The following is a 7846-nucleotide window of genomic DNA, read 5'->3' as shown; positions in this document are numbered from 1 at the left end:
CCAATAGAACATGATAGAAAGCCCCCAAATAAACCTACACATCTATAGTAAATTAATTTTCCACAAAGGGGCCAAGAACTCACCACAATGAGGATAGGACAGTATCTTCAATAAATGATGTTTAGAAATCATGATATAACACGTAGAAGATTGAAATTGCACTCTTATCTCACTCCTTATACAATAATCAACTAAAAATAGGTTAAAGATTAAATGTAAGACTTCTATAAAATTACTAGTAGAAAACGTGTAAAAACTATATACGACATTGGTCTGTGCAGTGATTTCTTGCATATGACCCCAAAAGCACAGGCAACAAAAGCAAAAATAGAAAAATGGGATTGCATCAAACTATAAAGCTTCTGTACAGCAAAGGAAAAAAACAGTGAAAAGACAACCCATGAACTGGGAGAAAATATTTGCAAATCATACATCAGATAAAGGGTTCATATCAAAAATATATAAGGAACTCTAACTACCCCCAAACAAACAACAAAAAAACTCTATTAAAAAACGGGCAAAGATGGCCGGGTGCGGTGGCTCATGCCTGTAATACCAGCACTTTGGGAGGCTGAGGTGGGTGGATCACCTGAGGTCAGGAGTTCGAGACCAGCCTCAACATGGAGAAACCTCATCTGTACTAAAAATACAAAATTAGTTCAAGAATAGCCTGGGCAACAAAGTGAGAACCTGTCTCTGCCAAGAGAAAAAATTGCCAGATGTGGTGGTGCACACCTGGATGTGGTGGTGCACACCTGTAGCCCCAGCTAGTTGGGATGCTGAGGCAGGAGGATGTCTTGAACCCAGGAGGTTGAGGCTGCAGTGAGCTATAATGTCACTGCTCTGTAACTCCAGCCTGGGTGACAGAGCAAGACCCCGTCTCAAAAAAAGGTGGGAAGGGGGCATGAATAGATCCTTTTTCCAAAGAAGATATACAAAAGGCCAGTAGATATATGAAAAAAATTACTAATAATCAGGGGAATACACATTAAAACCACAATGAGATATATAACACCTCTTAGAATGGCTCTTATCAAATAGATGAAAGATAACAAGTGTTGGTGAGAATGTGGAAAAAAAGAAACCCTTGTATATTGTGGGTGGGAATGTAAATTAGTACAGCCATTTTGGAAAACAGTATAGAGGTTCCTCAAAAAACTAAAAATACAATTACCATATGAGCCAACAATTCCACTTCTGGGTATATATCCAAAGCAATTGAAATCTATATTGAAGAGATGTCTGCATTCCCATGTTTATTTCAGCATTATTCATAATAGCCAAAATTTGGAAATAAACTAAGCGCCCACCAATAGACGAGTGGATTAAAAATGTGATATATATACACAATGGAATACTGCTCAGCCTTAGAAGACAACAAAATTCTGTCATTTGTGACAACATGGATGAATTTAGAGGACATTAAACTAAGTGAAATAAGCCACCCATAGAAAAACAAATATTTTATTATCTCACTTATCTGTGAAATCTAAACATTCAAACTCATAGAAGTAGAGAATAGACTGAATGGCTTATAAACAAAAGAAATGTATCTCTCACAGTTCTGGAGGCTGGAACATCCATGATCAAGGTACCGGCAGTTTCGGTGTCTGGAGAGGGCCCACTTCCTCATAGACAGCCACCGCAGCCCACAGGGTGGAAGGGGCTGACGTCCTCTCTGAGATCTTTTATAAGAGCACAATTCACTTCACAAGGGTTCTGCCCTCATGACCTAATCACCTCCCAAAGGCCTCACCTGCTAATACCATCACCTTGGGGATTAGGATTTCAACATAGGAATTTTGAGGGGACACAAACATTCAGACCATAGCACACCTAGTCTTTAGTGACTAATTAGTCATTTTGTGCCTTTTATTATCTTCTTCCATATTATCTAACTCCTCCAGCAGCAGCCTTCCAATTCTATTTTTTTCAGAATTACAATTCCCCCCCATATTTCTCAAATGCCTGAGGTGAGGTAGGGGGTAGACTGGGTGGGGAAAGGGGAGAGGTTAGTCAAAGGGTACAAAGTTTCAATTAGACAGGAGGAAAATGTTCTGGTGATCTCTTGCCCAGCAAGGTGACTATTAACTGTAGTTAATAACAATGCATTGTAAATTTCAAAATTGCTAAAAGAGTGAATTTTAAATGTTTTCACCAAAAAGAAATAAGTATTTAAGGTGAATAGGTTAATTGCCTGCTTTGCTCATCCCACAATATATACATGTACTAAAGCATCATGGTATCCCAGAAATATATATAATTATTATTTGTCAATAAAAATAATATCAAAAGAAGCTTGGAGAAAGTGACGGCCCAGACTGAAAGCCATGCCAGAAACGTGTTAGTCTTGTGATCTTAGCCATGTTGTTAAATGCTGTACACCAAGGAAGTGTTCCCATATTAATAAACTCTGCCTTATTTCACATTATGTCCTGTCACCCCCTTGATTTGGCACTCTCAGTATTTGCTTTCACATATTCTCTCGTAGGCTTGCTGGCACATGTTAACTAGGTTCTGCACGTCCTTTGGGGTACAGTCCCTTTCCTCCCTTGGCAGGCCCAGCACTTGTATTGTGAGCTCACTCTTCTTACTGATCTCGTGTCTAAGAGGAGTGCTGGGGCAGAGCCCAAAGGAATGTGTTCTCCTGCAAGGCCAGGGAGAGTGCTGCCTGCAACAGGGCTATTCACTTCTGCAGGGTCAGGGGCTCCAGGGTCTGAGGATCCATTATTTAAGTGCATTAGCATAGATGTCCCCGTCCCAATTTTCAGGGTCCCAATCTTTTCCATTCAGGACCCTGATCTTGCTCTGTGGCCCTGGGTAGGTTGAAAATTCAACCTTCTCTGGAGCCATGTTATGATTGTGATTAAGTCCTGAATCTGTCCTCAGATGTCCCTGCTCTTTACCAGCAGGAGAGAAGATTCTCTCACTGTGCTCAAGTAGGGCCCTGGCTTCACACCTTGTCTTAGTCTTTTCAGGCTGCAATAGCAAACTACCACGGACTGAATGGCTTATAAACAAAAGAAATGTATCTCTCACAGTTCTGGAGGCTGGAACATCCGTGATCAAGGTACCGGCAGTTTCGGTGTCTGGAGAGGGCCCACTTCCTCATAGACAGCCGCCGCAGCCCACAGGATGGAAGGGGCTGACGTCCTCTCTGAGATCTTTTATAAGAGCACAATTCACTTCACAAGGGTTCTGCCCTCATGACCTAATCACCTCCCAAAGGCCTCACCTGCTAATACCATCACCTTGGGGATTAGGATTTCAACATAGGAATTTTGAGGGGACACAAACATTCAGACCATAGCACACCTAGTCTTTAATGACTAATTAGTCATTTTGTGCCTTTTATTATCTTTTTCCATATTATCTAACTCCTCCAGCAGCAGCCTTCCAATTCTATTTTTTTCAGAATTACAATTCCCGCCCATATTTCTCAAATGCCTGATACATTTCACCTGCTGGTACATTTGCTTTTACCAATTTACCATCCATCCCAGTTCACAACAGGTGAAAGTATTAACAATTGCACTACCACCTGTGTCGGGGCCCTGCACGCTCCTTGTAGGACTAGTAATGTGGTTCTCATTGCCAGCTCTCTGACAGGTGGTTCAGATTCAGAATCCCTTTTTAACATCTGCTTTCTTGAACAACTTCTATTGCAGGCCAGGTTGCCTGGTAAGCATACTGATAGGGAGATTAGCAAACAGAAAGTTAATCTCGGAGTGTTTGTAGGATTAATACCTGTCGGTAAAGGGAAGGAAGGATTAAGCAGAGGGAGAAGTTGAACATGAGACAGCCACAGCAAAGGCCTCAGTGAGGCTGCAGGAAGTTCTGAAGCTGGGATGGCTGTCAGATTTGGCCTGAGGTGAGAAGGTGGGGTAGAATATTTATACCATTGCATCAACCAGCTTTGGATGCAGGCTGCTCCCGGGAAGGGTGAATAACCTTGAGCGAGGGCAATTTTCAGAGCTCCACAGCCGCTGCCAGCTGCATGCCTAGCAGCTGAAAGAAAAGTACTTCATTCCTTAAGGTGGATCTGATGGCCCAGCACAGCCTCCATCACACTGTATCACTTCCCCCCACCTTCACTCTGCTGCCTGGATCACCTCTAGCATAAAGTACTTTCACCCACATCCTTGGATCAAAGTTGGCTTCAACAGAAGCCTGAACTAAAACAGACTCCCAGGAGGCTAAGCAGTTTTAAAGTAGACAGGTGTAATAGCAATAAGTGTAATAATTACTAATTATCACAGTGATAGGTGACACTTGCTGCATGTTTTACAGGTAGTGATTCACACCCTCATTTTCTTTACCTCTTAAGGGAGGGTGTTTGATTAGATGACTACTAAGATACCTTCCAACTCAAATGTTGTTCTACAATCTCCTTTTCTGTTCAAACTTAACTCACAACATATGGTTCCACCTCTCATTTCTCCTGGGGCTCTGCACCTATTGGCAAAGAATGGGGTAGGAAATATTTATAAAGATTAGCTTTGCTGTTTTATTTATTTAAAAGGCCACTCATTCTTCTAAGCAGAGACCTGGTGAAGAGCTGGGCCCCTATGCTGAGGTTAAAGGGTTAATAGTGGCTGCTGCCTTCCCTGTTCTTCTGAGGTCCTGCAAATTTTGCAGAAGGTGAGGGAGTTGCTCTTACAGGTGGGGTGTTGGTCACAAACAAAATGCCCCCACAAATTTCCAGTGAGTGACAGCACTTGGTGGCTCTGGCCTAGAGATGTGAGAAGCATCCCCTAATGTGCAGGAGAGTCAGGCACCAGGAATAAAAATGCCCACAGTGTCCTGTTGAGAAGCCACAAGAGGCTATTCCTTGAGTCTCTCCACTTTCCACCTCCTATAAAGGAAAAGCATTATAGGTACATAAAATCATCTATTGAGGGAGGTTGTGTGAGGAGAAAAAGAAGCTAGAGATAATCCAAATTGTAGATGTCTATGTATGTGGACAAGACACATGCTTAGTTTTTCCACATTCAGTTCCACACATAATTAGAGGACATTATGAAGACTTGGCTCTCCCCATGAACTTTCCCCCTCCATAAGCTTATGCATGGCTATGAGTCAGAATGTAGCAAATTGTATTTCTTCCAAAATTTCTTAAGGCAAAGGAAGAGATAATCTGTAAAGTAGAAGAGTCCTTTATTCAGTTCTCGCTGCTTATTTATTTTGAGTTTAAAATAATAAAGCACATTAATTGGAAAGGACAATAAACATTGATTGTGAGGGTGAAGACAGCAAAGTGAGTGCAGAGAAGCCGCTATCCTGCTCTGAGACCTGGCAAGCATCCTTCTTATAGGGTAATTTAGTTTGTTTTTACAGATCATATCAATCTGTAAAGTCTATGTTTTAGGGAAGATCACCCAACCAGTAACAGATCCCCGCCAGATAAAAAGGGTGCTAAGATGTAGTTATGTAATTGTAGATCTAGTTATATAGAACAAGAGACAAATTTTTAGTAAAGCCTAGATCATAGTTTGGAGAACATCAGGTTGCTAAAACATTTTCTCTGTTTTTGGAATACATTTGGCCTGCAAAATCATAAATCATAAAAAATAAATCATAAAAAGTTAGACTGGAATCAAAGATTTGATATGCTCTAGAACTTGGTTTGACTTTGCACTTGTGTATTTAATTAAGAGACAAGAGACACATATTAAGATGTTCCAGACCAAGTCCCTAAACATGAGCATTTCCATGACTGAAAGAGAACTCTTTTTACAATTGTCAGTGAATTTAAGGTCTGAGGGGAACGTGAGTATAGAAAGGACTGTTAATATTTGCTTGAGTTCAGAATTAATGTTCAGTTTTAAAGTTTAGGTTTATCAATTTTATATTTTCATCAAGCTTGGCCTACAAATCTTACTCTAATGTTTATATAATATTAATAATCACTTTTACATGCTGTTTAATCAATGTTAATGAACTCCACCCAACGAATAAAACTGTCTTTAAACAATCAGACTAATTTACAAATTTGCTTTAATACATTCTTTTCAAGACTTTAGAATAAATATCTTATTTCATTATTTTCTGGTTATTTCAAATGCTTATGCAAGACAAAATTACAACTGTAACAAGTCTTCCTTACCACGTATGAAAATCTTGTTAATCAAATACATAATATCATACATTTTTCATATTGAGTTTTCTTAAACATTCCAATATGCTTAAAATTTATATTAAACTTTTTTGCTTAAACTCACAGTTAAATTAGTGATACACTTCAAACTGAAGTCATGTTTTCCTGAGAGACCAGATTCTTTTACACTTTATAAATACGTGAATTTGATTTATTCCATCATCTGTAAGTTTAATTCTGAATGACCTTGGCTTGTAAAGTCACTTCCCCAAATAAGGAGCAGTCATTTACGTGGCCAGATGCAGTGGTGGAAATAAAGTGGATGGATCCCAGAGATACTAAGGAGGTGGGGAAATGAAATCACTCTTGGTGAATGATTTAAAGGGGGAGGTTGTTGTTGGTGGGGGGGTCAAGGATGACACAGCAGCTTAATTTTAATGGATGGCAATACCAACATTTGCCTGGACAGGGAGTATTTAGGGGAGGGGAGGCTGTGGGATGGGTAAGGATGTCAGTTTTAGGACCGGATAGTGCCTTAGCAATTGTCTATATCACTTCTCACCCAAAGGTAAGGGAGTTGAGACTCAGAAATGGAGTGATTTCTTTTTAAGTAAGAAACCGTTTAATAAAATAAGCTTCTTTGATGTTACAGAGCTAGAGAGTGACACCAGGTTTCTCCTAGATTCACTTCCTTTTAGTATTTCTGTCTCAGAAATGGACAGGATGAAGTGGGATCCTGCTAGACATCATTCTCCTTGTCTTGCCAGTCCTAGAACACAAAAAAGCAAATAGGAAAAGCAAATAGAAACTTGCCAGTACTGGAAAACTGAGAAGTAAATAGAAAAAGCAAACTAAAAAAATTGCTTCCAAGATTTTGCTCACAACCTGAGATGATACAAGAAAAGGACTTAAAAAAAAAAGCAAAACAAAACAAAACAAACCCCAAACCTAAGCTTATCAATCAAGCAGGTACAGAATATAAACAATAAACAAGTCATCATTTTGCCTTTAGTAAGATGCCACACCAACACACCACCAACTTCCCAGGTTGGATAAGAGGACGGGGCCAGATGTCAAAATTGTAAAGCTTGTCCTAAGGTGGCAGGACACAAGGAAGCATTTTTGTTGTTAATTGATGTTGCCTTTAGCATTGCCAAAAACCCCCTCAGATTTTGGCCAAGGCTTTCCCAGTTACACAAATGACTGACATTAAATGGGCTGGATGGTCTTACTAGTCCCAGGTCCACACTGAGGTTGCAGTTCTGTTTCAAGGAAACTCCGGGGTGCAAAGCCAGAGCACGTGGACAATGGAGGGCGCCAACAAAGAGTTGGGAGACTTCCTCAATTTTAATCTTCCTTGGAATTTTAGCTTTTGCTAGGAAAATACCTTCGTTCTTTACTTTGTGAAAAAGGAGACTTGGAGGAGACTTCAAGTTCCCTTCCAGTCAGTGAAATTTAGAATTCGCCAGAGTTTCCAGGAATCACAGGCCTTGGTAGAAAGTGGAACTGCCCTACCTGCCTTTCGCATGTGCACCACGAGTCAGGGGGACAAGGCCCAAGTGACTGGGTGGGCTCCCTGAGGAATCAGCAGGTCCACATTCAAGAGTCTCTGTAAGAAGTACTTAGAAAAAAGTCTCTCTTTCATTAATTTCATAAGGGTAGTGGGATAATAAAAACAGTATACAAATAAGGAGGTTGTAAAAATGTTTGCTTTTAACAAAGAGGGAAAAAATAATAACTCCAGAGACT

The sequence above is a fragment of the Nomascus leucogenys genome, chromosome 9, assembly GCF_006542625.1.
Source record: "Nomascus leucogenys isolate Asia chromosome 9, Asia_NLE_v1, whole genome shotgun sequence".
NCBI lineage: Eukaryota > Metazoa > Chordata > Mammalia > Primates > Hylobatidae > Nomascus > Nomascus leucogenys.
This window is presented reverse-complemented; position numbering follows the sequence as displayed.